Genomic DNA, 21,705 nt, shown 5'->3' on the forward strand with positions numbered 1-21,705 from the left:
ATGTGATACATCCCTATTTGACATCATAGAGACTTTGCTATGCAACAATAGACATCAAATTGTGAACCTGTCCGAATGAGGAAAGCTAGTGATTTTAACAAGTAAGAAGTAACTCTTTCCTTCAATCTTGCGATGCAGATTCAGACACAATGATTCTCAGGCCTTGCAGTCTTAGATTATTAAAGTTGAACAAACACAATGTCCAAGCTGTCCAAATTGTTGAACATGTTCAAATTAGCTGAGCTAATAAAATCATCAAAATGAGGAAAGCTTTTTTAACAAGTAAGAAGTAACAAGGCCTTGCAGTCTTAGATTATTAAAGTTGAACAACAATGACCAATTTTCAAAGCAACAAGACCAATTATTTCGGGAAATTGCAAACATGTTCAAATTAGCTGAGCTAATGAAATTAAACGACCACGAAGGGACTCGAACCCTCAATCTTCTGATTCGAAGTCAGACGCCTTATCCATTAGGCCACGCAGTCTATGTGATACATCCCTATTTGACATCATAGAGACTTTGCTATGCAACAATAGACATCAAATTGTGAACCTGTCCGAATGAGGAAAGCTAGTGATTTTAACAAGTAAGAAGTAACTCTTTCCTTCAATCTTGCGATGCAGATTCAGACACAATGATTCTCAGGCCTTGCAGTCTTAGATTATTAAAGTTGAACAACAATGTCCAAGCTTTTCAAAGCAACAAGACCAATGCCTTATTTCGGGAAATTGCAAACATGTTCAAATTAGCTGAGCTAATGAAATTAAACGACCACGAAGGGACTCGAACCCTCAATCTTCTGATTCGAAGTCAGACGCCTTATCCATTAGGCCACGCAGTCTATGTGATACATCCCTATTTGACATCATAGAGACTTTGCTATGCAACAATAGACATCAAATTGTGAACCTGTCCGAATGAGGAAAGCTAGTGATTTTAACAAGTAAGAAGTAACTCTTTCCTTCAATCTTGCGATGCAGATTCAGACACAATGATTCTCAGGCCTTGCAGTCTTAGATTATTAAAGTTGAACAACAATGTCCAAGCTTTTCAAAGCAACAAGACCAATGCCTTATTTCGTGAAACTGCAAACATGTTCAAATTAGCTGAGCTAATTAATGAAATTAAACGACCACGAAGGGACTCGAACCCTCAATCTTCTGATTCAAGTCAGACGCCTTATCCATTAGGCCACGCAGTCTATATGATACATCCCTATTTGACATCATAGAGACTTTGCTATGCAACAATAGACATCAAATTGTGAACCTGTCCGAATGAGGAAAGCTAGTGATTTTAACAAGTAAGAAGTAACGCTTTCCTTCAATCTTGCGATGCAGATTCAGACACAATGATTCTCAGGCCTTGCAGTCTTAGATTATTAAAGTTGAACAACAATGTCCAAGCTTTTCAAAGCAACAAGACCAATGCCTTATTTCGGGAAATTGCAAACATGTTCAAATTAGCTGAGCTAATGAAATTAAACGACCACGAAGGGACTCGAACCCTCAATCTTCTGATTCGAAGTCAGACGCCTTATCCATTAGGCCACGCAGTCTATGTGATACATCCCTATTTGACATCATAGAGACTTTGCTATGCAACAATAGACATCAAATTGTGAACCTGTCCGAATGAGGAAAGCTAGTGATTTTAACAAGTAAGAAGTAACTCTTTCCTTCAATCTTGCGATGCAGATTCAGACACAATGATTCTCAGGCCTTGCAGTCTTAGATTATTAAAGTTGAACAACAATGTCCAAGCTTTTCAAAGCAACAAGACCAATGCCTTATTTCGGGAAATTGCAAACATGTTCAAATTAGCTGAGCTAATGAAATTAAACGACCACGAAGGGACTCGAACCCTCAATCTTCTGATTCTAAGTCAGACGCCTTATCCATTAGGCCACGCAGTCTATATGATACATCCCTATTTGACATCATAGAGACTTTGCTATGCAACAATAGACATCAAATTGTGAACCTGTCCGAATGAGGAAAGCTAGTGATTTTAACAAGTAAGAAGTAACTCTTTCCTTCAATCTTGCGATGCAGATTCAGACACAATGATTCTCAGGCCTTGCAGTCTTAGATTATTAAAGTTGAACAACAATGTCCAAGCAACAAGACCAATGCCTTATTTCGGGAAACATGTTCAAATTAGCTGAGCTAATGAAATTAAACGACCACGAAGGGACTCGAACCCTCAATCTTCTGATTCGAAGTCAGACGCCTTATCCATTAGGCCACGCAGTCTATATGATACATCCCTATTTGACATCATAGAGACTTTGCTATGCAACAATAGACATCAAATTGTGAACCTGTCCGAATGAGGAAAGCTAGTGATTTTAACAAGTAAGAAGTAACTCTTTCCTTCAATCTTGCGATGCAGATTCAGACACAATGATTCTCAGGCCTTGCAGTCTTAGATTATTAAAGTTGAACAACAATGTCCAAGCTTTTCAAAGCAACAAGACCAATGCCTTATTTCGGGAAATTGCAAACATGTTCAAATTAGCTGAGCTAATAAAATCATCAAAATGAGGAAAGCTGATTTTAACAAGTTAACGCTTTCCTTCAATCTTGCGAAGATTCAGACACAATGATTCAGGCCTTGCAGTCTTAGATTATTAAAGTTGAACAACAATGTCCAAGCTTTTCAAAGCAACAAGACTTATTTCGGGAAATTGCAAACATGTTCAAATTAGCTGAGCTAATGAAATTAAACGACCACGAAGGGACTCGAACCCTCAATCTTCTGATTCGAAGTCAGACGCCTTATCCATTAGGCCACGCAGTCTATGTGATACATCCCTATTTGACATCATAGAGACTTTGCTATGCAACAATAGACATCAAATTGTGAACCTGTCCGAATGAGGAAAGCTAGTGATTTTAACAAGTAAGAAGTAACGCTTTCCTTCAATCTTGCGATGCAGATTCAGACACAATGATTCTCAGGCCTTGCAGTCTTAGATTATTAAAGTTGAACAACAATGTCCAAGCTTTTCAAAGCAACAAGACCAATGCCTTATTTCGGGAAATTGCAAACATGTTCAAATTAGCTGAGCTAATGAAATTAAACAACCACGAAGGGACTCGAACCCTCAATCTTCTGATTCGAAGTCAGACGCCTTATCCATTAGGCCACGCAGTCTATGTGATACATCCCTATTTGACATCATAGAGACTTTGCTATGCAACAATAGACATCAAATTGTGAACCTGTCCGAATGAGGAAAGCTAGTGATTTTAACAAGTAAGAAGTAACTCTTTCCTTCAATCTTGCGATGCAGATTCAGACACAATGATTCTCAGGCCTTGCAGTCTTAGATTATTAAAGTTGAACAACAATGTCCAAGCTTTTCAAAGCAACAAGACCAATGCCTTATTTCGTGAAACTGCAAACATGTTCAAATTAGCTGAGCTAATGAAATTAAACGACCACAAGGGACTCGAACCCTCAATCTTCTGATTCAAAGTCAGACGCCTTATCCATTAGGCCACGCAGTCTATATGATACATCCCTATTTGACATCATAGAGACTTTGCTATGCAACAATAGACATCAAATTGTGAACCTGTCCGAATGAGGAAAGCTAGTGATTTTAACAAGTAAGAAGTAACTCTTTCCTTCAATCTTGCGATGCAGATTCAGACACAATGATTCTCAGGCCTTGCAGTCTTAGATTATTAAAGTTGAACAACAATGTCCAAGCTTTTCAAAACAAGACAATGACTTATTTCGGGAAATTGCAAACATGTTCAAATTAGCTGAGCTAATGAAATTAAACGACCACGAAGGGACTCGAACCCTCAATCTTCTGATTCGAAGTCAGACGCCTTATCCATTAGGCCACGCAGTCTATGTGATACATCCCTATTTGACATCATAGAGACTTTGCTATGCAACAATAGACATCAAATTGTGAACCTGTCCGAATGAGGAAAGCTAGTGATTTTTAACAAGTAAGAAGTAACTCTTTCCTTCAATCTTGCGATGCAGATTCAGACACAATGATTCTCAGGCCTTGCAGTCTTAGATTATTAAAGTTGAACAACAATGTCCAAGCTTTTCAAAGCAACAAGACCAATGCCTTATTTCGGGAAATTGCAAAATGTTCAAATTAAAGGCTAGTGATTTTAACAAGTAAGAAGTAACGCTTTCCTTCAATCTTGCGATGAGACACAATGATTCTCAGGCCTTGCAGTCTTAGATTATTAAAGTTGAACAACAATGTCCAATGTTCAAATTAGCTGAGCTAATGAAATTAAACGACCACGAAGGGACTCGAACCCTCAATCTTCTGATTCGAAGTCAGACGCCTTATCCATTAGGCCACGCAGTCTATGTGATACATCCCTATTTGACATCATAGAGACTTTGCTATGCAACAATAGACATCAAATTGTGAACCTGTCCGAATGAGGAAAGCTAGTGATTTTAACAAGTAAGAAGTAACTCTTTCCTTCAATCTTGCGATGCAGATTCAGACACAATGATTCTCAGGCCTTGCAGTCTTAGATTATTAAAGTTGAACAACAATGTCCAAGCTTTTCAAAGCAACAAGACCAATGCCTTATTTCGGGAAATTGCAAACATGTTCAAATTAGCTGAGCTAATAAAATTAAACGACCACGAAGGGACTCGAACCCTCAATCTTCTGATTCGAAGTCAGACGCCTTATCCATTAGGCCACGCAGTCTATGTGATACATCCCTATTTGACATCATAGAGACTTTGCTATGCAACAATAGACATCAAATTGTGAACCTGTCCGAATGAGGAAAGCTAGTGATTTTAACAAGTAAGAAGTAACTCTTTCCTTCAATCTTGCGATGCAGATTCAGACACAATGATTCTCAGGCCTTGCAGTCTTAGATTATTAAAGTTGAACAACAATGTCCAAGCTTTTCAAAGCAACAAGACCAATGCCTTATTTCGGGAAATTGCAAACATGTTCAAATTAGCTGAGCTAATAAAATTAAACGACCACAAAGGGACTCGAACCCTCAATCTTCTGATTCGAAGTCAGACGCCTTATCCATTAGGCCACGGAGTCTATATGATACATCCTTATTTGACATCATAGAGACTTTGCTATGCAACAATAGACATCAAATTGTGAACCTGTCCGAATGAGGAAAGCTAGTGATTTTAACAAGTAAGAAGTAACTCTTTCCTTCAATCTTGCGATGCAGATTCAGACACAATGATTCTCAGGCCTTGCAGTCTTAGATTATTAAAGTTGAACAACAATGTCCAAGCTTTTCAAAGCAACAAGACCAATGCCTTATTTCGGGAAATTGCAAACATGTTCAAATTAGCTGAGCTAATGAAATTAAACGACCACGAAGGGACTCGAACCCTCAATCTTCTGATTCGAAGTCAGACGCCTTATCCATTAGGCCACGCAGTCTATGTGATACATCCCTATTTGACATCATAGAGACTTTGCTATGCAACAATAGACATCAAATTGTGAACCTGTCCGAATGAGGAAAGCTAGTGATTTTAACAAGTAAGAAGTAACTCTTTCCTTCAATCTTGCGATGCAGATTCAGACACAATGATTCTCAGGCCTTGCAGTCTTAGATTATTAAAGTTGAACAACAATGTCCAAGCTTTTCAAAGCAACAAGACCAATGCCTTATTTCGGGAAATTGCAAACATGTTCAAATTAGCTGAGCTAATGAAATTAAACGACCACAAGGGACTCGAACCCTCAATCTTCTGATTCGAAGTCAGACGCCTTATCCATTAGGCCACGCAGTCTATGTGATACATCCCTATTTGACATCATAGAGACTTTGCTATGCAACAATAGACATCAAATTGTGAACCTGTCCGAATGAGGAAAGCTAGTGATTTTAACAAGTAAGAAGTAACTCTTTCCTTCAATCTTGCGATGCAGATTCAGACACAATGATTCTCAGGCCTTGCAGTCTTAGATTATTAAAGTTGAACAACAATGTCCAAGCTTTTCAAAGCAACAAGACCAATGCCTTATTTCGGGAAATTGCAAACATGTTCAAATTAGCTGAGCTAATGAAATTAAACGACCACGAAGGGACTCGAACCCTCAATCTTCTGATTCAAAGTCAGACGCCGTATCCATTAGGCCACGCAGTCTATATGATACATCCCTATTTGACATCATAGAGACTTTGCTATGCAACAATAGACATCAAATTGTGAACCTGTCCGAATGAGGAAAGCTAGTGATTTTAACAAGTAAGAAGTAACTCTTTCCTTCAATCTTGCGATGCAGATTCAGACACAATGATTCTCAGGCCTTGCAGTCTTAGATTATTAAAGTTGAACAACAATGTCCAAGCTTTTCAAAGCAACAAGACCAATGCCTTATTTCGGAAATTGCAAACATGTTCAAATTAGCTGAGCTAATGAAATTAAACGACCACGAAGGGACTCGAACCCAATCTTCTGATTCGAAGTCAGACGCCTTATCCATTAGGCCACGCAGTCTATGTGATACATCCCTATTTGACATCATAGAGACTTTGCTATGCAACAATAGACATCAAATTGTGAACCTGTCCGAATGAGGAAAGCTAGTGATTTTTAACAAGTAAGAAGTAACTCTTTCCTTCAATCTTGCGATGCAGATTCAGACACAATGATTCTCAGGCCTTGCAGTCTTAGATTATTAAAGTTGAACAACAATGTCCAAGCTTTTCAAAGCAACAAGACCAATGCCTTATTTCGTGAAACTGCAAACATGTTCAAATTAGCTGAGCTAATGAAATTAAACGACCACGAAGGGACTCGAACCCTCAATCTTCTGATTCGAAGTCAGACGCCTTATCCATTAGGCCACGCAGTCTATATGATACATCCCTATTTGACATCATAGAGACTTTGCTATGCAACAATAGACATCAAATTGTGAACCTGTCCGAATGAGGAAAGCTAGTGATTTTAACAAGTAAGAAGTAACTCTTTCCTTCAATCTTGCGATGCAGATTCAGACACAATGATTCTCAGGCCTTGCAGTCTTAGATTATTAAAGTTGAACAACAATGTCCAAGCTTTTCAAAGCAACAAGACCAATGCCTTATTTCGGGAAATTGCAAACATGTTCAAATTAGCTGAGCTAATGAAATTAAACGACCACGAAGGGACTCGAACCCTCAATCTTCTGATTCGAAGTCAGACGCCTTATCCATTAGGCCACGCAGTCTATGTGATACATCCCTATTTGACATCATAGAGACTTTGCTATGCAACAATAGACATCAAATTGTGAACCTGTCCGAATGAGGAAAGCTAGTGATTTTTAACAAGTAAGAAGTAACTCTTTCCTTCAATCTTGCGATGCAGATTCAGACACAATGATTCTCAGGCCTTGCAGTCTTAGATTATTAAAGTTGAACAACAATGTCCAAGCTTTTCAAAGCAACAAGACCAATGCCTTATTTCGGGAAATTGCAAACATGTTCAAATTAGCTGAGCTAATAAAATCATCAAAATGAGGAAAGCTAGTGATTTTAACAAGTAAGAAGTAACGCTTTCCTTCAATCTTGCGATGCAGATTCAGACACAATGATTCTCAGGCCTTGCAGTCTTAGATTATTAAAGTTGAACAACAATGTCCAAGCTTTTCAAAGCAACAAGACTTATTTCGGGAAATTGCAAACATGTTCAAATTAGCTGAGCTAATGAAATTAAACGACCACGAAGGGACTCGAACCCTCTGATTCGAAGTCAGACGCCTTATCCATTAGGCCACGCAGTCTATGTGATACATCCCTATTTGACATCATAGAGACTTTGCTATGCAACAATAGACATCAAATTGTGAACCTGTCCGAATGAGGAAAGCTAGTGATTTTAACAAGTAAGAAGTAACTCTTTCCTTCAATCTTGCGATGCAGATTCAGACACAATGATTCTCAGGCCTTGCAGTCTTAGATTATTAAAGTTGAACAACAATGTCCAAGCTTTTCAAAGCAACAAGACCAATGCCTTATTTCGGGAAATTGCAAACATGTTCAAATTAGCTGAGCTAATGAAATTAAACGACCACGAAGGGACTCGAACCCTCAATCTTCTGATTCGAAGTCAGACGCCTTATCCATTAGGCCACGCAGTCTATATGAGACATCCCTATTTGACATCATAGAGACTTTGCTATGCAACAATAGACATCAAATTGTGAACCTGTCCGAATGAGGAAAGCTAGTGATTTTAACAAGTAAGAAGTAACTCTTTCCTTCAATCTTGCGATGCAGATTCAGACACAATGATTCTCAGGACTTGCAGTCTTAGATTATTAAAGTTGAACAACAATGTCCAAGCTTTTCAAAGCAACAAGACCAATGCCTTATTTCGGGAAATTGCAAACATGTTCAAATTAGCTGAGCTAATGAAATTAAACCACCACAAAGGGACTTGAACCCTCAATCTTCTGATTCAAGTCAGACGCCTTATCCATTAGGCCACGCAGTCTATATGATACATCCCTATTTGACATCATAGAGACTTTGCTATGCAACAATAGACATCAAATTGTGAACCTGTCCGAATGAGGAAAGCTAGTGATTTTAACAAGTAAGAAGTAACTCTTTCCTTCAATCTTGCGATGCAGATTCAGACACAATGATTCTCAGGCCTTGCAGTCTTAGATTATTAAAGTTGAACAACAATGTCCAAGCTTTTCAAAGCAACAAGACCAATGCCTTATTTCGGGAAATTGCAAACATGTTCAAATTAGCTGAGCTAATAAAATTAAACGACCACGAAGGGACTCGAACCCTCAATCTTCTGATTCGAAGTCAGACGCCTTATCCATTAGGCCACGCAGTCTATGTGATACATCCCTATTTGACATCATAGAGACTTTGCTATGCAACAATAGACATCAAATTGTGAACCTGTCCGAATGAGGAAAGCTAGTGATTTTAACAAGTAAGAAGTAACTCTTTCCTTCAATCTTGCGATGCAGATTCAGACACAATGATTCTCAGGCCTTGCAGTCTTAGATTATTAAAGTTGAACAACAATGTCCAAGCTTTTCAAAGCAACAAGACTTATTTCGGGAAATTGCAAACATGTTCAAATTAGCTGAGCTAATGAAATTAAACGACCACGAAGGGACTCGAACCCTCTGATTCGAAGTCAGACGCCTTATCCATTAGGCCACGCAGTCTATGTGATACATCCCTATTTGACATCATAGAGACTTTGCTATGCAACAATAGACATCAAATTGTGAACCTGTCCGAATGAGGAAAGCTAGTGATTTTTAACAAGTAAGAAGTAACTCTTTCCTTCAATCTTGCGATGCAGATTCAGACACAATGATTCTCAGGCCTTGCAGTCTTAGATTATTAAAGTTGAACAACAATGTCCAAGCTTTTCAAAGCAACAAGACCAATGCCTTATTTCGGGAAACTGCAAACATGTTCAAATTAGCTGAGCTAATGAAATTAAACGACCACAAAGGTACTCGAACCCTCAATCTTCTGATTCAAAGTCAGACGCCTTATCCATTAGGCCACGGAGTCTATATGATACATCCCTATTTGACATCATAGAGACTTTGCTATGCAACAATAGACATCAAATTGTGAACCTGTCCGAATGAGGAAAGCTAGTGATTTTAACAAGTAAGAAGTAACTCTTTCCTTCAATCTTGCGATGCAGATTCAGACACAATGATTCTCAGGCCTTGCAGTCTTAGATTATTAAAGTTGAACAACAATGTCCAAGCTTTTCAAAGCAACAAGACTTATTTCGGGAAATTGCAAACATGTTCAAATTAGCTGAGCTAATGAAATTAAACGACCACGAAGGGACTCGAACCCTCTGATTCGAAGTCAGACGCCTTATCCATTAGGCCACGCAGTCTATGTGATACATCCCTATTTGACATCATAGAGACTTTGCTATGCAACAATAGACATCAAATTGTGAACCTGTCCGAATGAGGAAAGCTAGTGATTTTAACAAGTAAGAAGTAACTCTTTCCTTCAATCTTGCGATGCAGATTCAGACACAATGATTCTCAGGCCTTGCAGTCTTAGATTATTAAAGTTGAACAACAATGTCCAAGCTTTTCAAAGCAACAAGACCAATGCCTTATTTCGGGAAATTGCAAACATGTTCAAATTAGCTGAGCTAATAAAATCATCAAAATGAGGAAAGCTAGTGATTTTAACAAGTAAGAAGTAACGCTTTCCTTCAATCTTGCGATGCAGATTCAGACACAATGATTCTCAGGCCTTGCAGTCTTAGATTATTAAAGTTGAACAACAATGTCCAAGCTTTTCAAAGCAACAAGACTTATTTCGGGAAATTGCAAACATGTTCAAATTAGCTGAGCTAATTTAAACGACCACGGGGACCAACCCTCTGATTCGAAGTCAGACGCCTTATCCATTAGGCCACGCAGTCTATGTGATACATCCCTATTTGACATCATAGAGACTTTGCTATGCAACAATAGACATCAAATTGTGAACCTGTCCGAATGAGGAAAGCTAGTGATTTTTAACAAGTAAGAAGTAACTCTTTCCTTCAATCTTGCGATGCAGATTCAGACACAATGATTCTCAGGCCTTGCAGTCTTAGATTAATAAAGTTGAACAACAATGTCCAAGCTTTTCAAAACAACAAGACCAATGTTTATTTCGGGAAACTGCAAACATGTTCAAATTAGCTGAGCTAATGAAATTAAACGACCACAAAGGTACTCGAACCCTCAATCTTCTGATTCAAAGTCAGACGCCTTATCCATTAGGCCACGGAGTCTATATGATACATCCTTATTTGACATCATAGAGACTTTGCTATGCAACAATAGACATCAAATTGTGAACCTGTCCGAATGAGGAAAGCTAGTGATTTTAACAAGTAAGAAGTAACTCTTTCCTTCAATCTTGCGATGCAGATTCAGACACAATGATTCTCAGGCCTTGCAGTCTTAGATTATTAAAGTTGAACAACAATGTCCAAGCTTTTCAAAGCAACAAGACTTATTTCGGGAAATTGCAAACATGTTCAAATTAGCTGAGCTAATGAAATTAAACGACCACGAAGGGACTCGAACCCTCTGATTCGAAGTCAGACGCCTTATCCATTAGGCCACGCAGTCTATGTGATACATCCCTATTTGACATCATAGAGACTTTGCTATGCAACAATAGACATCAAATTGTGAACCTGTCCGAATGAGGAAAGCTAGTGATTTTTAACAAGTAAGAAGTAACTCTTTCCTTCAATCTTGCGATGCAGATTCAGACACAATGATTCTCAGGCCTTGCAGTCTTAGATTATTAAAGTTGAACAACAATGTCCAAGCTTTTCAAAGCAACAAGACCAATGCCTTATTTCGGGAAATTGCAAACATGTTCAAATTAGCTGAGCTAATAAAATCATCAAAATGAGGAAAGCTAGTGATTTTAACAAGTAAGAACCTGTAACTAGCAAGTCCTTCAATCTTGCGATGCAGATTCAGACACAATGATTCTCAGGCCTTGCAGTCTTAGATTATTAAAGTTGAACAACAATGTCCAAGCTTTTCAAAGCCACAAGACCAATGCCTTATTTCGGGAAATTGCAAACATGTTCAAATTAGCTGAGCTAATAAAATTGAACGACCACGAAGGGACTCGAACCCTCAATCTTCTGATTCGAAGTCAGACGCCTTATCCATTAGGCCACGCAGTCTACGTGATACATCCCTATTTGACATCATAGAGACTTTGCTATGCAACAATAGACATCAAATTGTGAACCTGTCCGAATGAGGAAAGCTAGTGATTTTAACAAGTAAGAAGTAACGCTTTCCTTCAATCTTGCGATGCAGATTCAGACACAATGATTCTCAGGCCTTGCAGTCTTAGATTATTAAAGTTGAACAACAATGTCCAAGCTTTTCAAAACAACAAGACCAATGTTTATTTCGGGAAACTGCAAACATGTTCAAATTAGCTGAGCTAATGAAATTAAACGACCACAAGGGACTCGAACCCTCTGATTCAAAGTCAGACGCCTTATCCATTAGGCCACGGAGTCTATATGATACATCCTTATTTGACATCATAGAGACTTTGCTATGCAACAATAGACATCAAATTGTGAACCTGTCCGAATGAGGAAAGCTAGTGATTTTAACAAGTAAGAAGTAACTCTTTCCTTCAATCTTGCGATGCAGATTCAGACACAATGATTCTCAGGCCTTGCAGTCTTAGATTATTAAAGTTGAACAACAATGTCCAAGCTTTTCAAAGCAACAAGACTTATTTCGGGAAATTGCAAACATGTTCAAATTAGCTGAGCTAATGAAATTAAACGACCACGAAGGGACTCGAACCCTCTGATTTCTGATTCAGTCAGACGCCTTATCCATTAGGCCACGCAGTCTATGTGATACATCCCTATTTGACATCATAGAGACTTTGCTATGCAACAATAGACATCAAATTGTGAACCTGTCCGAATGAGGAAAGCTAGTGATTTTTAACAAGTAAGAAGTAACTCTTTCCTTCAATCTTGCGATGCAGATTCAGACACAATGATTCTCAGGCCTTGCAGTCTTAGATTATTAAAGTTGAACAACAATGTCCAAGCTTTTCAAAGCAACAAGACTTTATTTCGGGAAATTGCAAACATGTTCAAATTAGCTGAGCTAATGAAATTAAACGACCACGAAGGGACTCGAACCCAATCTTCTGATTCGAAGTCAGACGCCTTATCCATTAGGCCACGCAGTCTATGTGATACATCCCTATTTGACATCATAGAGACTTTGCTATGCAACAATAGACATCAAATTGTGAACCTGTCCGAATGAGGAAAGCTAGTGATTTTAACAAGTAAGAAGTAACTCTTTCCTTCAATCTTGCGATGCAGATTCAGACACAATGATTCTCAGGCCTTGCAGTCTTAGATTATTAAAGTTGAACAACAATGTCCAAGCTTTTCAAAGCAACAAGACTTATTTCGGGAAATTGCAAACATGTTCAAATTAGCTGAGCTAATGAAATTAAACGACCACGAAGGGACTCGAACCCTCAATCTTCTGATTCGAAGTCAGACGCCTTATCCATTAGGCCACGCAGTCTATGTGATACATCCCTATTTGACATCATAGAGACTTTGCTATGCAACAATAGACATCAAATTGTGAACCTGTCCGAATGAGGAAAGCTAGTGATTTTTAACAAGTAAGAAGTAACTCTTTCCTTCAATCTTGCGATGAAGATTCAGACACAATGATTCTCAGGCCTTGCAGTCTTAGATTATTAAAGTTGAACAACAATGTCCAAGCTTTTCAAAGCAACAAGACCAATGCCTTATTTCGGGAAACATGTTCAAATTAGCTGAGCTAATAAAATCATCAAAATGAGGAAAGCTAGTGATTTTAACAAGTAAGAAAACGCTTTCCTTCAATCTTGCGATGCAGATTCAGACAAATGATTCTCAGGCCTTGCAGTCTAGATTAAAAGTTGAACAACAATGTCCAAGCTTTTCAAAGCAACAAGACTTATTTCGGGAAATTGCAAACATGTTCAAATTAGCTGAGCTAATGAAATTAAACGACCACGAAGGGACTCGAACCCTCTGATTCGAAGTCAGACGCCTTATCCATTAGGCCACGCAGTCTATATGATACATCCCTATTTGACATCATAGAGACTTTGCTATGCAACAATAGACATCAAATTGTGAACCTGTCCGAATGAGGAAAGCTAGTGATTTTTAACAAGTAAGAAGTAACTCTTTCCTTCAATCTTGCGATGCAGATTCAGACACAATGATTCTCAGGCCTTGCAGTCTTAGATTATTAAAGTTGAACAACAATGTCCAAGCTTTTCAAAGCAACAAGACTTATTTCGGGAAATTGCAAACATGTTCAAATTAGCTGAGCTAATGAAATTAAACGACCACGAAGGGACTCGAACCCTCTGATTGATTCAAGTCAGACGCCTTATCCATTAGGCCACGCAGTCTATGTGATACATCCCTATTTGACATCATAGAGACTTTGCTATGCAACAATAGACATCAAATTGTGAACCTGTCCGAATGAGGAAAGCTAGTGATTTTTAACAAGTAAGAAGTAACTCTTTCCTTCAATCTTGCGATGCAGATTCAGACACAATGATTCTCAGGCCTTGCAGTCTTAGATTATTAAAGTTGAACAACAATGTCCAAGCTTTTCAAAGCAACAAGACCAATGCCTTATTTCTGGGAAATTGCAAACATGTTCAAATTAGCTGAGCTAATAAAATCATCAAAATGAGGAAAGCTAGTGATTTTAACAAGTAAGAAGTAACGCTTTCCTTCAATCTTGCGATGCAGATTCAGACACAATGATTCTCAGGCCTTGCAGTCTTAGATTATTAAAGTTGAACAACAATGTCCAAGCTTTTCAAAGCCACAAGACCAATGCCTTATTTCAAATTGCAAACATGTTCAAATTAGCTGAGCTAATAAAATTGAACGACCAGAAGGGACTCGAACCCTCAATCTTCTGATTCGAAGACAGACGCCTTATCCATTAGGCCACACTGTCTACAGGATACATCCCTATTTGACATCATAGAGACTTTGCTATGCAACAATAGACATCAAATTGTGAACCTGTCCGAATGAGGAAAGCTAGTGATTTTAACAAGTAAGAAGTAACGCTTTCCTTCAATCTTGCGATGCAGATTCAGACACAATGATTCTCAGGCCTTGCAGTCTTAGATTATTAAAGTTGAACAACAATGTCCAAGCTTTTCAAAACAACAAGACCAATGTTTATTTCGGGAAACTGCAAACATGTTCAAATTAGCTGAGCTAATGAAATTAAACGACCACAAAGGTACTCAAACCCTCAATCTTCTGATTCAAAGTCAGACGCCTTATCCATTAGGCCACGGAGTCTATATGATACATCCTTATTTGACATCATAGAGACTTTGCTATGCAACAATAGACATCAAATTGTGAACCTGTCCGAATGAGGAAAGCTAGTGATTTTAACAAGTAAGAAGTAACTCTTTCCTTCAATCTTGCGATGCAGATTCAGACACAATGATTCTCAGGCCTTGCAGTCTTAGATTATTAAAGTTGAACAACAATGTCCAAGCTTTTCAAAGCAACAAGACTTATTTCGGGAAATTGCAAACATGTTCAAATTAGCTGAGCTAATGAAATTGAACGACCACGAAGGGACTCGAACCCTCTGATTTCTGATTCAGTCAGACACCTTATCCATTAGGCCACGCAGTCTATGTGATACATCCCTATTTGACATCATAGAGACTTTGCTATGCAACAATAGACATCAAATTGTGAACCTGTCGAATGAGGAAAGCTAGTGATTTTTAACAAGTAAGAAGTAACTCTTTCCTTCAATCTTGCGATGCAGATTCAGACACAATGATTCTCAGGCCTTGCAGTCTTAGATTATTAAAGTTGAACAACAATGTCCAAGCTTTTCAAAGCAACAAGACTTATTTCGGGAAATTGCAAACATGTTCAAATTAGCTGAGCTAATGAAATTAAACGACCACGAAGGGACTCGAACCCTCTGATTCGAAGTCAGACGCCTTATCCATTAGGCCACGCAGTCTATGTGATACATCCCTATTTGACATCATAGAGACTTTGCTATGCAACAATAGACATCAAATTGTGAACCTGTCCGAATGAGGAAAGCTAGTGATTTTAACAAGTAAGAAGTAACTCTTTCCTTCAATCTTGCGATGCAGATTCAGACACAATGATTCTCAGGCCTTGCAGTCTTAGATTATTAAAGTTGAACAACAATGTCCAAGCTTTTCAAAGCAACAAGACCAATGCCTTATTTCGGGAAATTGCAAACATGTTCAAATTAGCTGAGCTAATAAAATTGAACGACCACAAAGGGACTCGAACCCTCAATCTTCTGATTCGAAGTCAGACGCCTTATCCATTAGGCCACGCAGTCTACGTGATACATCCCTATTTGACATCATAGAGACTTTGCTATGCAACAATAGACATCAAATTGTGAACCTGTCCGAATGAGGAAAGCTAGTGATTTTAACAAGTAAGAAGTAACGCTTTCCTTCAATCTTGCGATGCAGATTCAGACACAATGATTCTCAGGCCTTGCAGTCTTAGATTATTAAAGTTGAACAACAATGTCCAAGCTTTTCAAAGCAACAAGACCAATGCCTTATTTCGGGAAATTGCAAACATGTTCAAATTAGCTGAGCTAATAAAATTAAACAACCACGAAGGGACTCGAACCCTCAATCTTCTGATTCGAAGTCAGACGCCTTATCCATTAGGCCACGCAGTCGTTATGATCACATTGCTATTTGACATCATAGAGACTTTGCTATGCAACAATAGACATCAAATTGTGAACCTGTCCGAATGAGGAAAGCTAGTGATTTTTAACAAGTAAGAAGTAACTCTTTCCTTCAATCTTGCGATGCAGATTCAGACACAATGATTCTCAGGTCTTGCAGTCTTAGATTATTAAAGTTGAACAACAATGTCCAAGCTTTTCAAAGCAACAAGCCTTATTTCGGGAAATTGCAAACATGTTCAAATTAGCTGAGCTAATGAAATTATATGATACATCCCTATTTGACATCATAGAGACTTTGCTATGCAACAATAGACATAAATTGTGAACCTGTCCGAATGAGGAAAGCTAGTGATTTTAACAAGTAAGAAGTAACGTTTTCCTTCAATCTTGCGATGCAGATTCAGACACAATGATTCTCAGGCCTTGCAGTCTTAGATTATTAAAGTTGAACAACAATGTCCAAGCTTTTCAAAGCAACAAGACCAATGCCTTATTTCGGGAAATTGCAAACATGTTCAAATTAGCTGAGCTAATAAAATTAAACGACCACGAAGGTACTCGAACCCTCAATCTTCTGATTCGAAGTCAGACGCCTTATCCATTAGGCCACGGAGTCTATATGATACATCCTTATTTGACATCATAGAGACTTTGCTATGCAACAATAGACATCAAATTGTGAACCTGTCCGAATGAGGAAAGCTAGTGATTTTAACAAGTAAGAAGTAACGCTTTCCTTCAATCTTGCGATGCAGATTCAGACACAATGATTCTCAGGCCTTGCAGTCTTAGATTATTAAAGTTGAACAACAATGTCCAAGCTTTTCAAAGCAACAAGACCAATGCCTTATTTCGGGAAATTGCAAACATGTTCAAATTAGCTGAGCTAATGAAATTAAACGACCACAAAGGGACTCGAACCCTCAATCTTCTGATTCGAAGTCAGACGCCTTATCCATTAGGCCACGCAGTCTATATGATACATCCCTATTTGACATCATAGAGACTTTGCTATGCAACAATAGACATCAAATTGTGAACCTGTCCGAATGAGGAAAGCTAGTGATTTTAACAAGTAAGAAGTAACGCTTTCCTTCAATCTTGCGATGCAGATTCAGACACAATGATTCTCAGGCCTTGCAGTCTTAGATTATTAAAGTTGAACAACAATGTCCAAGCTTTTCAAAGCAACAAGACCAATGCCTTATTTCGGGAAATTGCAAACATGTTCAAATTAGCTGAGCTAATAAAATCATCAAAATGAGGAAAGCTAGTGATTTTAACAAGTAAGAAGTAACGCTTTCCTTCAATCTTGCGATGCAGATTCAGACAAATGATTCTCAGGCCTTGCAGTCGTAGATTATTAAAGTTGAACAACAATGTCCAAGCTTTTCAAAGCAACAAGACTTATTTCGGGAAATTGCAAACATGTTCAAATTAGCTGAGCTAATGAAATTAAACGACCACGAAGGGACTCGAACCCTCTGATTCGAAGTCAGACGCCTTATCCATTAGGCCACGCAGTCTATGTGATACATCCCTATTTGACATCATAGAGACTTTGCTATGCAACAATAGACATCAAATTGTGAACCTGTCCGAATGAGGAAAGCTAGTGATTTTTAACAAGTAAGAAGTAACTCTTTCCTTCAATCTTGCGATGCAGATTCAGACACAATGATTCTCAGGCCTTGCAGTCTTAGATTATTAAAGTTGAACAACAATGTCCAAGCTTTTCAAAGCCACAAGACCAATGCCTTATTCGGAAATTGCAAACATGTTCAAATTAGCTGAGCTAATAAAATTGAACGACCACAAAGGGACTCGAACCCTCAATCTTCTGATTCGAAGTCAGACGCCTTATCCATTAGGCCACGCAGTCTATATGATACATCCCTATTTGACATCATAGAGACTTTGCTATGCAACAATAGACATCAAATTGTGAACCTGTCCGAATGAGGAAAGCTAGTGATTTTAACAAGTAAGAAGTAACGCTTTCCTTCAATCTTGCGATGCAGATTCAGACACAATGATTCTCAGGCCTTGCAGTCTTAGATTATTAAAGTTGAACAACAATGTCCAAGCTTTTCAAAACAACAAGACCAATGTTTATTTCGGGAAACTGCAAACATGTTCAAATTAGCTGAGCTAATGAAATTAAACGACCACAAAGGTACTGAACCCTCAATCTTCTGATTCAAAGTCAGACGCCTTATCCATTAGGCCACGGAGTCTATATGATACATCCTTATTTGACATCATAGAGACTTTGCTATGCAACAATAGACATCAAATTGTGAACCTGTCCGAATGAGGAAAGCTAGTGATTTTAACAAGTAAGAAGTAACTCTTTCCTTCAATCTTGCGATGCAGATTCAGACACAATGATTCTCAGGCCTTGCAGTCTTAGATTATTAAAGTTGAACAACAATGTCCAAGCTTTTCAAAGCAACAAGACTTATTTCGGGAAATTGCAAACATGTTCAAATTAGCTGAGCTAATGAAATTAAACGACCACGAAGGGACTCGAACCAATCTCTGATTCGAAGTCAGACGCCTTATCCATTAGGCCACGCAGTCTATGTGATACATCCCTATTTGACATCATAGAGACTTTGCTATGCAACAATAGACATCAAATTGTGAACCTGTCCGAATGAGGAAAGCTAGTGATTTTTAACAAGTAAGAAGTAACTCTTTCCTTCAATCTTGCGATGCAGATTCAGACACAATGATTCTCAGGCCTTGCAGTCTTAGATTATTAAAGTTGAACAACAATGTCCAAGCTTTTCAAAGCAACAAGACCAATGCCTTATTTCGGGAAATTGCAAACATGTTCAAATTAGCTGAGCTAATAAAATCATCAAAATGAGGAAAGCTAGTGATTTTAACAAGTAAGAAGTAACGCTTTCCTTCAATCTTGCGATGCAGATTCAGACACAATGATTCTCAGGCCTTGCAGTCTTAGATTATTAAAGTTGAACAACAATGTCCAAGCTTTTCAAAGCCACAAGACCAATGCCTTATTTCGGGAAATTGCAAACATGTTCAAATTAGCTGAGCTAATAAAATTGAACGACCACGAAGGGACTCGAACCCTCAATCTTCTGATTCGAAGACAGACGCCTTATCCATTAGGCCACACTGTCTACAGGATACATCCCTATTTGACATCATAGAGACTTTGCTATGCAACAATAGACATCAAATTGTGAACCTGTCCGAATGAGGAAAGCTAGTGATTTTAACAAGTAAGAAGTAACGCTTTCCTTCAATCTTGCGATGCAGATTCAGACACAATGATTCTCAGGCCTTGCAGTCTTAGATTAATAAAGTTGAACAACAATGTCCAAGCTTTTCAAAACAACAAGACCAATGTTTATTTCGGGAAACTGCAAACATGTTCAAATTAGCTGAGCTAATGAAATTAAACGACCACAAAGGTACTCGAACCCTCAATCTTCTGATTCAAAGTCAGACGCCTTATCCATTAGGCCACGGAGTCTATATGATACATCCTTATTTGACATCATAGAGACTTTGCTATGCAACAATAGACATCAAATTGTGAACCTGTCCGAATGAGGAAAGCTAGTGATTTTAACAAGTAAGAAGTAACTCTTTCCTTCAATCTTGCGATGCAGATTCAGACACAATGATTCTCAGGCCTTGCAGTCTTAGATTATTAAAGTTGAACAACAATGTCCAAGCTTTTCAAAGCAACAAGACTTATTTCGGGAAATTGCAAACATGTTCAAATTAGCTGAGCTAATGAAATTGAACGACCACAAAGGGACTCGAACCCAATCTGATTCAAGTCAGACGCCTTATTCATTAGGCCACGCAGTCTATGTGATACATCCCTATTTGACATCATAGAGACTTTGCTATGCAACAATAGACATCAAATTGTGAACCTGTCCGAATGAGGAAAGCTAGTGATTTTAACAAGTAAGAAGTAACTCTTTCCTTCAATCTTGCGATGCAGATTCAGACACAATGATTCTCAGGCCTTGCAGTCTTAGATTATTAAAGTTGAACAACAATGTCCAAGCTTTTCAAAGCAACAAGACTTATTTCGGGAAATTGCAAACATGTTCAAATTAGCTGAGCTAATGAAATTAAACGACCACGAAGGGACTCGAAGTCAGACGCCTTATCCATTAGGCCACGCAGTCTATGTGATACATCCCTATTTGACATCATAGAGACTTTGCTATGCAACAATAGACATCAAATTGTGAACCTGTCCGAATGAGGAAAGCTAGTGATTTTTAACAAGTAAGAAGTAACTCTTTCCTTCAATCTTGCGATGCAGATTCAGACACAATGATTCTCAGGCCTTGCAGTCTTAGATTATTAAAGTTGAACAACAATGTCCAAGCTTTTCAAAGCCACAAGACCAATGCCTTATTTCGGGAAATTGCAAACATGTTCAAATTAGCTGAGCTAATAAAATTGAACGACCACAAAGGGACTCGAACCCTCAATCTTCTGATTCGAAGTCAGACGCCTTATCCATTAGGCCACGCAGTCTACGTGATACATCCCTATTTGACATCATAGAGACTTTGCTATGCAACAATAGACATCAAATTGTGAACCTGTCCGAATGAGGAAAGCTAGTGATTTTAACAAGTAAGAAGTAACGCTTTCCTTCAATCTTGCGATGCAGATTCAGACACAATGATTCTCAGGCCTTGCAGTCTTAGATTATTAAAGTTGAACAACAATGTCCAAGCTTTTCAAAGCAACAAGACCAATGCCTTATTTCGGGAAATTGCAAACATGTTCAAATTAGCTGAGCTAATAAAATTAAACAACCACGAAGGGACTCGAACCCTCAATCTTCTGATTCGAAGTCAGACGCCTTATCCATTAGGCCACGCAGTCGTTATGATCACATTGCTATTTGACATCATAGAGACTTTGCTATGCAACAATAGACATCAAATTGTGAACCTGTCCGAATGAGGAAAGCTAGTGATTTTTAACAAGTAAGAAGTAACTCTTTCCTTCAATCTTGCGATGCAGATTCAGACACAATGATTCTCAGGTCTTGCAGTCTTAGATTATTAAAGTTGAACAACAATGTCCAAGCTTTTCAAAGCAACAAGACTTATTTCGGGAAATTGCAAACATGTTCAAATTAGCTGAGCTAATGAAATTATATGATACATCCCTATTTGACATCATAGAGACTTTGCTATGCAACAATAGACATAAATTGTGAACCTGTCCGAATGAGGAAAGCTAGTGATTTTAACAAGTAAGAAGTAACGTTTTCCTTCAATCTTGCGATGCAGATTCAGACACAATGATTCTCAGGCCTTGCAGTCTTAGATTATTAAAGTTGAACAACAATGTCCAAGCTTTTC

General features: G+C 38.3%; 17 non-coding genes across 17 annotated transcripts; all 17 read right to left on the bottom strand.

The window, feature by feature from the left end:
* Positions 1-414: 414 nt before the first annotated feature.
* trnar-ucg (transfer RNA arginine (anticodon UCG)) lies at positions 415-487 on the bottom strand. The gene has a single exon. It is a non-coding gene; the product is annotated as a tRNA-Arg (tRNA).
* Positions 488-771: 284 nt separating this feature from the next.
* On the bottom strand, positions 772-844 carry trnar-ucg (transfer RNA arginine (anticodon UCG)). Its single transcript has one exon. It is a non-coding gene; the product is annotated as a tRNA-Arg (tRNA).
* A 644-nt stretch (positions 845-1,488) lies between these two features.
* On the bottom strand, positions 1,489-1,561 carry trnar-ucg (transfer RNA arginine (anticodon UCG)). The gene has a single exon. It is a non-coding gene; the product is annotated as a tRNA-Arg (tRNA).
* Positions 1,562-1,845: 284 nt separating this feature from the next.
* Positions 1,846-1,918, bottom strand: trnal-uag (transfer RNA leucine (anticodon UAG)). Its single transcript has one exon. It is a non-coding gene; the product is annotated as a tRNA-Leu (tRNA).
* Positions 1,919-2,185: 267 nt separating this feature from the next.
* On the bottom strand, positions 2,186-2,258 carry trnar-ucg (transfer RNA arginine (anticodon UCG)). Its single transcript has one exon. It is a non-coding gene; the product is annotated as a tRNA-Arg (tRNA).
* Positions 2,259-2,732: 474 nt separating this feature from the next.
* Positions 2,733-2,805, bottom strand: trnar-ucg (transfer RNA arginine (anticodon UCG)). Its single transcript has one exon. It is a non-coding gene; the product is annotated as a tRNA-Arg (tRNA).
* Positions 2,806-3,798: 993 nt separating this feature from the next.
* trnar-ucg (transfer RNA arginine (anticodon UCG)) lies at positions 3,799-3,871 on the bottom strand. Its single transcript has one exon. It is a non-coding gene; the product is annotated as a tRNA-Arg (tRNA).
* Positions 3,872-4,281: 410 nt separating this feature from the next.
* trnar-ucg (transfer RNA arginine (anticodon UCG)) lies at positions 4,282-4,354 on the bottom strand. The gene has a single exon. It is a non-coding gene; the product is annotated as a tRNA-Arg (tRNA).
* A 284-nt stretch (positions 4,355-4,638) lies between these two features.
* Positions 4,639-4,711, bottom strand: trnar-ucg (transfer RNA arginine (anticodon UCG)). The gene has a single exon. It is a non-coding gene; the product is annotated as a tRNA-Arg (tRNA).
* Positions 4,712-5,352: 641 nt separating this feature from the next.
* On the bottom strand, positions 5,353-5,425 carry trnar-ucg (transfer RNA arginine (anticodon UCG)). Its single transcript has one exon. It is a non-coding gene; the product is annotated as a tRNA-Arg (tRNA).
* Positions 5,426-6,065: 640 nt separating this feature from the next.
* Positions 6,066-6,138, bottom strand: trnaq-uug (transfer RNA glutamine (anticodon UUG)). The gene has a single exon. It is a non-coding gene; the product is annotated as a tRNA-Gln (tRNA).
* Positions 6,139-6,777: 639 nt separating this feature from the next.
* trnar-ucg (transfer RNA arginine (anticodon UCG)) lies at positions 6,778-6,850 on the bottom strand. Its single transcript has one exon. It is a non-coding gene; the product is annotated as a tRNA-Arg (tRNA).
* Positions 6,851-7,134: 284 nt separating this feature from the next.
* On the bottom strand, positions 7,135-7,207 carry trnar-ucg (transfer RNA arginine (anticodon UCG)). The gene has a single exon. It is a non-coding gene; the product is annotated as a tRNA-Arg (tRNA).
* An 839-nt stretch (positions 7,208-8,046) lies between these two features.
* trnar-ucg (transfer RNA arginine (anticodon UCG)) lies at positions 8,047-8,119 on the bottom strand. The gene has a single exon. It is a non-coding gene; the product is annotated as a tRNA-Arg (tRNA).
* A 640-nt stretch (positions 8,120-8,759) lies between these two features.
* Positions 8,760-8,832, bottom strand: trnar-ucg (transfer RNA arginine (anticodon UCG)). The gene has a single exon. It is a non-coding gene; the product is annotated as a tRNA-Arg (tRNA).
* A 2,792-nt stretch (positions 8,833-11,624) lies between these two features.
* trnar-ucg (transfer RNA arginine (anticodon UCG)) lies at positions 11,625-11,697 on the bottom strand. The gene has a single exon. It is a non-coding gene; the product is annotated as a tRNA-Arg (tRNA).
* Positions 11,698-13,020: 1,323 nt separating this feature from the next.
* Positions 13,021-13,093, bottom strand: trnar-ucg (transfer RNA arginine (anticodon UCG)). Its single transcript has one exon. It is a non-coding gene; the product is annotated as a tRNA-Arg (tRNA).
* Between the last annotated feature and the right edge of the window lie 8,612 nt (positions 13,094-21,705).

Source organism: Oncorhynchus nerka, unplaced genomic scaffold (assembly GCF_034236695.1).
Source record: "Oncorhynchus nerka isolate Pitt River unplaced genomic scaffold, Oner_Uvic_2.0 unplaced_scaffold_894, whole genome shotgun sequence".
In the NCBI taxonomy this organism is placed as follows: domain Eukaryota; kingdom Metazoa; phylum Chordata; class Actinopteri; order Salmoniformes; family Salmonidae; genus Oncorhynchus; species Oncorhynchus nerka.